The sequence below is a fragment of the Somniosus microcephalus genome, chromosome 11 (assembly GCF_052327205.1).
Source record: "Somniosus microcephalus isolate GS21.2 chromosome 11, FLI_Smic_1.0, whole genome shotgun sequence".
In the NCBI taxonomy this organism is placed as follows: Eukaryota; Metazoa; Chordata; class Chondrichthyes; order Squaliformes; family Somniosidae; genus Somniosus; species Somniosus microcephalus.
Genome location: NC_140997.1, coordinates 206602943 through 206611561, shown reverse-complemented (window position 1 = coordinate 206611561; position 8619 = coordinate 206602943).

Here is an 8619-nt window from a genome sequence, read left to right as displayed (position 1 = left end):
CTTGTGTGGCATGAATGTTACTTGCCACTTATCAGCCCAAGCCTGAATATCATCCAGGTCTTGCTGCATGCACTGCTTCATTATCTGAGGAGTTGTGAATGCAACTGAACACGGTGCAGCCATCAGCGAACATCCCCACTTATGATGGAGGGAAGGTAATTAATGAAGCAGCTGAAGATGGTTGGGCCTAGGACACTGTTCTGAGGAACTCCTGCAGCAATGTCCTGGGGCTGAGATGAGTGGCATCCAACAACCACAACCATCTTCCTTTGTGCTAGGTATGACTCCAGCCAGTGGAAAGTTTTCCACCTGATTCCCATTGACTTCAATTTTACTAGGGCTCCTTGATATCACACTCGGTCAAATGCTGCCTTGATGTCAAGGGCAGTCACTCTCACCTCATCTCTGGCATTCAGCTCTTTTTTCCATGTATGGACCAAGGCTGTAATGAGGTCTGGAGCCGAGTGGTTCTGACAGAACCCAAACTGAGCATCGCTGAGCAGGTTATTGGTGAGCAAGTGCCACTTGATAACACTGTCGATGACACCTTCCATCACTTTGCTGATGATTGAGAGTAGACTGATGAGGCGGTAATTGGCCAGATTGGATTTGTCCTGCTTTTTATGGACAGGACACACCTGGGCAGTTTTCCACACTGTCGGATAGATGCCAGTGTTGTAGCTGTACTGGAACAGCTTGGCTAGAGGCGCAGCTAGTTCTGAAGCACAAGTCTTCAGCATGATAGCTGGGATGTTGTCGGGGCCCATAGCCTTTGCTGTATCCAGTGTGCGCAGCCATTTTTTGATATCACGTGGAGTGAATCGAATTGGCTGAAGACTGGCTTCTGTGATGGTGGGGACCTCAGGAGGAGGCTGACATAATAGACATGAAAAGAAAAACTACAGAACATAGAAATCTTAAAACAAGATCATAATACGTTGGAAATAAATGGAATGAATAAAATCTATTGACGTTACAAGGTTAACATAACAGCACCAGAAGGGGTTAGAGATTGTAAACTCCTACAAATGGCAGAGATGCATCATAACCATGTGTCTGCCATTTTCCAGGGGGTTGTGCCAGTTTCCTGCCAGAGTTACATCGGGAGACCAGCGGAATCCCCATGAAATTTCAGGACCAGTGTTCTTAACTAATGACTGTTCAAAGCTAATATTTCTGTACAATATCAATTGAATTTTGTTACTGTGCTTTACAGCTGCATAAACTAATTATTTATCATTAAATATATTTAATCCAAGTGAACATATTTAAAGATAGTAAAGATTAATAATTTTTGATGTTTCCCATAGGACACGATTGCTTATCTTTGCTACGTAGATATTTATGGTTCAATGTGAAATTATTAAAGTATTTAAATACTAGGGTTCAAAATAATTCCAAATCCCTGCTTCAACCCAACCCCTCCCCAAGTATGTGTGTTTCATAACTTTCAAGGTAAAGTAACTGTACTTTCTAATTAATGCTAAAACAATGGGATCCTTCACTTCCTTCAAGATCTATTCTGAGCAATGTCACTATTGAAACAAACTATCAGCTGTACAATACTGCTTCATCCCCAAGCTGTGAGCAGACTAGCTGTATGATGGCATCCATCAAATTGAAATATGAATTGCAGGGCCTTAATAACACTATTGACTCTTTCTTCGTTCTCATCAAACCCCAGCTGAGCGACTAGTAGGCACTGCCCGTTTCTACTGTCATTGCATTGTGTTCACAAATGCACACAGCATAAGAAATAAAACAAATGAGTTAGAAGCACAAATTCAGCTGAAAGGATATTGACATGAATCAGTCATTCATGAAAGAAAGACTTATGAAATAATACTGAGCGGCCTGCGGGTGGCGCTGTCCAGGGAGTGTATAAATACTCGGGCACGGGGCCAGCTTGCGCAGGACATTCTTAACAGGAACTAGTGAAGGACACAACTAGACCTCCATGTTGTAAAACAGTTGATTAAAGCTTTGTTTAACGCTTAGACCAAGTGCCTAGTAGTTTTCTTACAGCAGATATCATGTAGTAGCCATTGCAGAGACATGGCTACAAGCAGGGCATGATTGGGAGCTAAATATTCCAGGTTATAGGATCTTTAGAAAGACCCAGGAAATTGGAAAAGGAGGAGGGGGAGTAGCAATATTGAGAAAAGACACAATTACAGTGATGGAAGTAAAGGACTTCAGTAAGGGTGAACAGACAGTGGAAATAGTATGGCTAGAACTAGGAAACAGTAAAGGATGCAAGACCCTGGTCTAAGTTGTTTACAGACCTCCCGACAGTAGTGATGTAGTCAGGGTATTTTTTTAATTCATTCCCAGGATGTGGACGTTGCTGACAAGGCCAGCATTTATTGCCCATCCTTAATTGCCCTTGAGAAGGTGGTGGTGAGCCACCTTCTTGAACCGCTGCAGTCCGTGTGGTGTTCTTTGTAGTGGTTCTGGTACAACTGAGTGGCTTGCTAGGCTATTTCAGAGGGCAGTTAAGAGACAACCACATTGCTGTGGGTCTGGAGTCACATGTAGGCCAGACCAGGTAAGGACAGCAGATTTCCTTCCCTAAAGGACATTAGTGACCCAGATGGGTTTTTATAACAATCTGATAGTTTCGTGGTCTCAATTACTGATACTAGCTTTTTATTCCAGATTTTTATTTAATTGATGGTGGGATTTTGAACTCGTGTCTCACGGATCATTAGTCCAGACCGTTGGATTACTAGTCCAGTAACATAACCACTATGCTACAAAGATCATGGTAGCATATAGCAGAAACAACGTGGTTATCATGGGCAATTTTAATGTTCACATACGCAGGCAATGAATTTCTAGAATATGTTAAATGTAAAAAGTCACACAACACCAGGTTATAGTCCAACAGCTTTATTTGAAATCACAAGCTTTCGGAGCGCTGCTCCTTCTTCAGGTGAAGTGGAGAAATGCATAAAGACACAGCTTATATAGTCAGAGAATCATGTCAGATGTTTACAGGTAACCTTTCCAACTGCCATTAATCACACCTCGGCAGAGAGATAATCACAGCAGTCAAAGGTGTGAATGGTGTCCAAACAGGTCAGTCAGGGAAACATTACATCAAAGAACAATGAGGTGGGGTCACAAGGGGTCAAATATTGCAGATGCTGGGGTCTGTATGAAAAACAAAAAAACAGACAAAAAACTTTTTTTTTTTTTTTGGCTGGAAATCACAGCAGGCCCAGCCGCATCCGTGTAGAGAGAACAAGCCAATGTCGACTCGAGTCTGGATGACCCTGCATCAGATACCATCATCACACGTGAGGACACCACCCACCAGGTACATGGTACATACTCATGTGACTCGGCCAACGTTGTCTACCTCATACGTTGCAGGAAAGGATGCCCCGGAGCATGGTACATCGGCGAGACCATGCAGACACTGCGACAACGGATGAACGGACACTGCGCAACAATTACCAGGCAGGAGTGTTCCCTCCCAGTCGGGGAACACTTCAGCAGTCAAGGACATTCAGCCTCCGATCTTCGGGTAAGCATTCTCCAAGGTGGCCTTCGAGACACACGACAACGCAAAATCATCGAGCAGAAACTGATAGCCAAGTTCCGCACCCATGAGGACGGCCTCAACAGAGATCTTGGGTTCATGTCACGCTACATGTAACCCCACCTGATGCAGGGTCATCCAGACTCGAGTCGACATTGGCTTGTTCTCTCTACACGGATGCGGCCGGGCCTGCTGTGATTTCCAGCCAAAAAAAAAAAAAAAAAATGTTTTTTGTCGTCTTTTTTTGTTTTTCATACAGACCCCAGCATCTGCAATATTTGACCCCTTGTGACCCCACCTCATTGTTCTTTGATGTAATGTTTCCCTGACTGACCTGTTTGGACACCATTCACACCTTTGACTGCTGTGATTATCTCTCTGCCGAGGTGTGATTAATGGCAGTTGGAAAGGTTACCTGTAAACATCTGACATGATTCTCTGACTATATAAGCTGTGTCTTTATGCATTTCTCCACTTCACCTGAAGAAGGAGCAGCGCTCCGAAAGCTTGTGATTTCAAATAAAGCTGTTGGACTATAACCTGGTGTTGTGTGACTTTTTACATTTGTCCACCCCAGTCCAACTCCGGCATCTCCACACCATAGAATATGTTAGGGATACTTTTTTGGAATAATTTGGGATAGGGCCTTACTAGATTTAGTGATGAATAATGAGCCAGAACTAGTTAACAATCTGAATGCAAAGGAACATCCTGCAGATAGTGACCATAATATGATTGAATTTGATGTTAGGTTTGAGAGGGAGAAGTAAGAGTCAAAAACCAAGGTTTTAAATTTAAGTAAGGCAAACTTCGAAGGGATGGGAAATAAATTGACCACTGGAAACTGGGCTAAGCTATTAAGAGGTAAACCAACAGACTGACAGTGGGAAATAGTCAAAGAGGTTTTTGGTACCAGACAAAACCAGTACATACCCTTAAAAGGAAAAAGCTCCAATTGTGCAGGTAAGCAACCATGGTCAACAAACAAGGTAAGAGACACTATCAAGCTAAAAGAAAAGGCTTACACAAATGCAAGGAAAAGTGGAAATCCAGCAGATTGGGAAAGCTATACAAACAGCAAATGAATACAAAGGACGTAATAATAGGTGCAAAAAAACATTTATGGAGAAACTTGCAAGAGATAGCGAAGCTCACGGTAAAATATTTTATAGATGTATTAAGAGAAAGAGAATGTTAAGGGTGAATATGGGCCCACTACAAACATGTCAGTTTACCATCAGATGTGGGGAAAGTTACTGCAATCTATCATCAGGGACAGAGTGACCGAGCATTTGAACAAGTATGAGCTGATCAAAGAGAGTCACCATGGATTTGTGAAGGGTAGGTCATGTCTGACAAATCAAGTTGAATATTTTGAAGAGGTCACTAACATGATGGGCAGGGCAGTGTCTATGGATGTTGTCTATATGGACTTCCAGAAGGCATTTGATAAAGTTCCGCAGAAGATTATTAGCAAAAATAAAAGTGCACTGGTTAGGAAGTAACCTTGTGACATGAGTTGGTAATTGGTTGGGAGGTACCAGACAGAGAGTCAAGATGAAGGGAATGCATTCTGATTGGTGGGATGTGACAAGTGATGTTCTCCAGGGATCTGTACTGGGCCACAGCTTTTCACCATATATATTACTGACTTGGATGAAGGAATAGAGAGTCGTCTATCCAAGTTTGTAGATGACACTAAGTTAGGAGGCACAGTAAGTTGTGTAGATGGGATCTGGAAGTTACAAAGAGACATAGACAAATACTGCTTAGAGCAGTAGTGATTCCCGCCTTCCTGTATGCTTCAGAGACATGGACCATGTACAGGAGGCACCTCAAAGCACTGGAGAGGTACCACCAATGCTGCCTCTACAAGATCCTGAAAATCCATTGGCAGGATAGGCACACCAACGTCAGTGTTCTCGCTCAGGCCAACATCCCCAGCATCAAAGCTTTGACCACGATCGATCAGTTCCGATGGACAGGCCACATCGTCCACATGCCCGATGTGAGACTCCCAAAGCAAGCGCTCTACTTGGAGCTCCGACACGGCAAGAGAGCCCCAGGTGGGCAGAGGAAATGATTCAAGGACACCCTCAAAGCCTCCTTGAAAAAGTGCAACATCCCCACTGACACCTGGGAATCCCAGGCCTAAGACTGCTCAAATTAGAAGAGAAGCATCCGGGAAGGCGTCGAACACCTCGGCTCTCTTCGCCGGGAGCAGGCGGAAGCCAAGCGCAAGCAGCGGAAGGAGTGCACGTCAACCCAAGCACCCCACCCACCCGCCCCTTCAACCACCGTGTGCCCCACCTGTGACAGAGACTGTAGGTCCCGCATTGGACTCATCAGTCACCTGAGAACTCATTTTTAGTGTGGAAGCAAGTCATCCTCGGACAATCTAAAGGACTGCCTAAGAAGAAGGAACGGGCAAAACTGAGGCAGACGGAGTTCAGTGTGGGGAAGTGTGTGGTCATCCACTTTGGATCCAAGGAAGATAAATCAGAATATTTTCTTAATGGTGAGAGATTAGGAACTGTGGAGGTGCAAAGGGATTTGGGTGTCGACGTACACAATTCACTAAAAGCTGGTGCACAAGTATAAAAAGTAATCAAAAAGGCTAATGGCATGTTGGCCTTTATCTCAAGGGAGCTGGAATACAAAAGGGAAGCAGTTATGCTTCAGTTGTACCGAGCTTTGGTCAGACCCCATCTGGTGTACTGCATTCGGTTTTGGGCACTGCACCTCAGGAAGGATATATTGCCCTTGGAGGGGGTGCAGGGCAGATTCACCAGTATTATACCAAGGCTTAAAGAGTTAAATTATGAGTAGAAGTTGCATCATTGAAATTTATAAAATTCTAACAGGACTAGACAGACTAGATGCAGGAAGGATGTTCCCGATGGCCGGGGAGTCCAGAACCAGGGGTCACAGTCTAAGGGTAAGGAGTAAGCCATTTAGGACAGAGATTAGGAGGAATTTCTTCACCCAGAGAGTGGTGAACCTGTGGAATTCTCCACCACAGAAGGCAGTTGAGGCCAATTCATTAAATATATTCAAGAAGGAGTTAGATATATTTCTTAAGGCTAAAGGGATCAAGGGATATGGGGAGAAAGCAGGGACAGGATACTGAGTTTGGATGATCAGCCATGATCTCATTGAATGGCGGAGCAGGCTCGAGGGGTCGAATGGCCTACTCCTGCTCCTATCTTCTATATATTATTCTTTATTGCTCATTATTCATTATTGTTGCTTGTATTCTTTGAGCTTAGATGGTTCAGGGGTAATCTAATTGAGGTGTGTAAAATGATTTAAAAAAATAATTGATAGAGCAGATACAGGGAAACTATTTCCTCTCATGAGGAACAAGGGGTGAACAATCTTAAAAATTAGAACTTGGCCATTCAGGAGTGAAATCAGGAAGTATATTTTCACACAAAGGGTGTAGTGGATATCTGGAATTCTCTCCCCCAAAAGGCTGTGACTGATGTGTCAGTTGAAATTTTCAAGACTGAGATTGACATTTTTATTAGGTAAGGGTATCAAGGTATATGGATCAAAGGCAGGTAAGTGGAGTTGAGGTACAGATCAACCATAATCTAACTGAATGGTGGAACTGATTCGAATGACTGATTGGCCTACTCCTATTCCTCCATTTACAGCCTTGGGGGGATGGGGGTTCATTTCTGCAGGGGTTGTCCTGCTTGTCCGCTTTTACTTCAACTCCATTTACACCATTTTTCCGGGGTTTCTGTAGCTGTTTCACCAAAGTTACGACAGAAAGTTACAAAGCACTCCCAATAGAAATTAACCCACTTGGTTTTGTTCACCAACATTCCTTACAGTCCTACCTTGATATGTACATTAGGTGAGGTTTTATCAAGAAAAGGTTTACAGTGTCTTCGCAGTGTATTTATAAGGAGGAAATGATCCTACCCACAGAAAGAGCTTTCATCAAAATTGTCTGTGTACGTATCTATATATATAAAGCGGCTCTTCTGTCTGTCTTTCTGTCTGTCTGTCTGTCTGTCCGTTCTCTATACGTTTGAAAGTTATAGAGTGTACCGACGCGCGCGTTGCGTCAAAAGAAAGCTTGCGATTACGGACCGGTCATAGGTGTATTTACGTTTTGGCCGGACAAAAATCGCACCCGCGGTATCCAAAAAACGTTCAACATTCCACTCATTAGCATCTCATTAGCGACAGGTCGACCAATCGTACGGCGGGTTCCTGGCGCGTGCCATCCTACAGTTGAGTGTTGAGTGACTTGACGATTGACCAATCCTACGCTTTGGTGACCTGACGGTCGACCAATCGGTGCATGTGTGGGTGGGCCTTATTGTTCTGAACCGAGGTGAGTGGCCGCCATCTTGATTTTTCACGATTTTTTTCCCACACTTTCTGTGTGTTAGGGAACTAAGGTAAACTAAGGTAAATATTTGAATTATGTGTTAGGGAATTAAATAACAATTTATTTGAGTTTTAAATTGTGTTTAGCAACAGTAGGAAATTAAGTGATCCCCTAACCGCCGCCGTCCCCCCCCCTCCTCCTCACCCTCACGCAGGGGGGACTTGGGGCTGCTCTCCAGGCCCACTGCAGGCAGGCCTGAAGCTCAAAAATTTCTCTCTCTCTCTTCCCTCTCTCTCTCTCTCCTTCTCCTCTTCCCTCTCTCTCTCTCTCCTTCTCCTCTTCCCTCTCTCTCTCACCTTCTCCCCTTCCCTCTCTCTCCTCTTCCCTCTCTCTCTCTCTCTACTTCCCCCTCTCTCTCTTCCCGTGAGTGCGGGACTGGAAAAACCGGCGGTTTTTAAAATCAACAAATTTCTCTCTCTCTCTCTCTCTCTCAGGTGAGGGAGGTTTGACGGTGTCGGGGCCCGGGCTCCTCCACTGGGCGGGGAGGTTTGACGGTGCCGGGGCCGGAGCGCGGGCGGGCCGCCCGAAGTTTCCCGCTCGAGCCGCTCGCTAACGACCGCCAGGCTGCGGGGTTTCCCTGCCTGCTCCCCGCGGGCCACCTCGCACCGCTGGCACTGACCGCACCTGTGCAGCCCGCCCGCCCGCGAGAGCCCGCTCTCCCGCC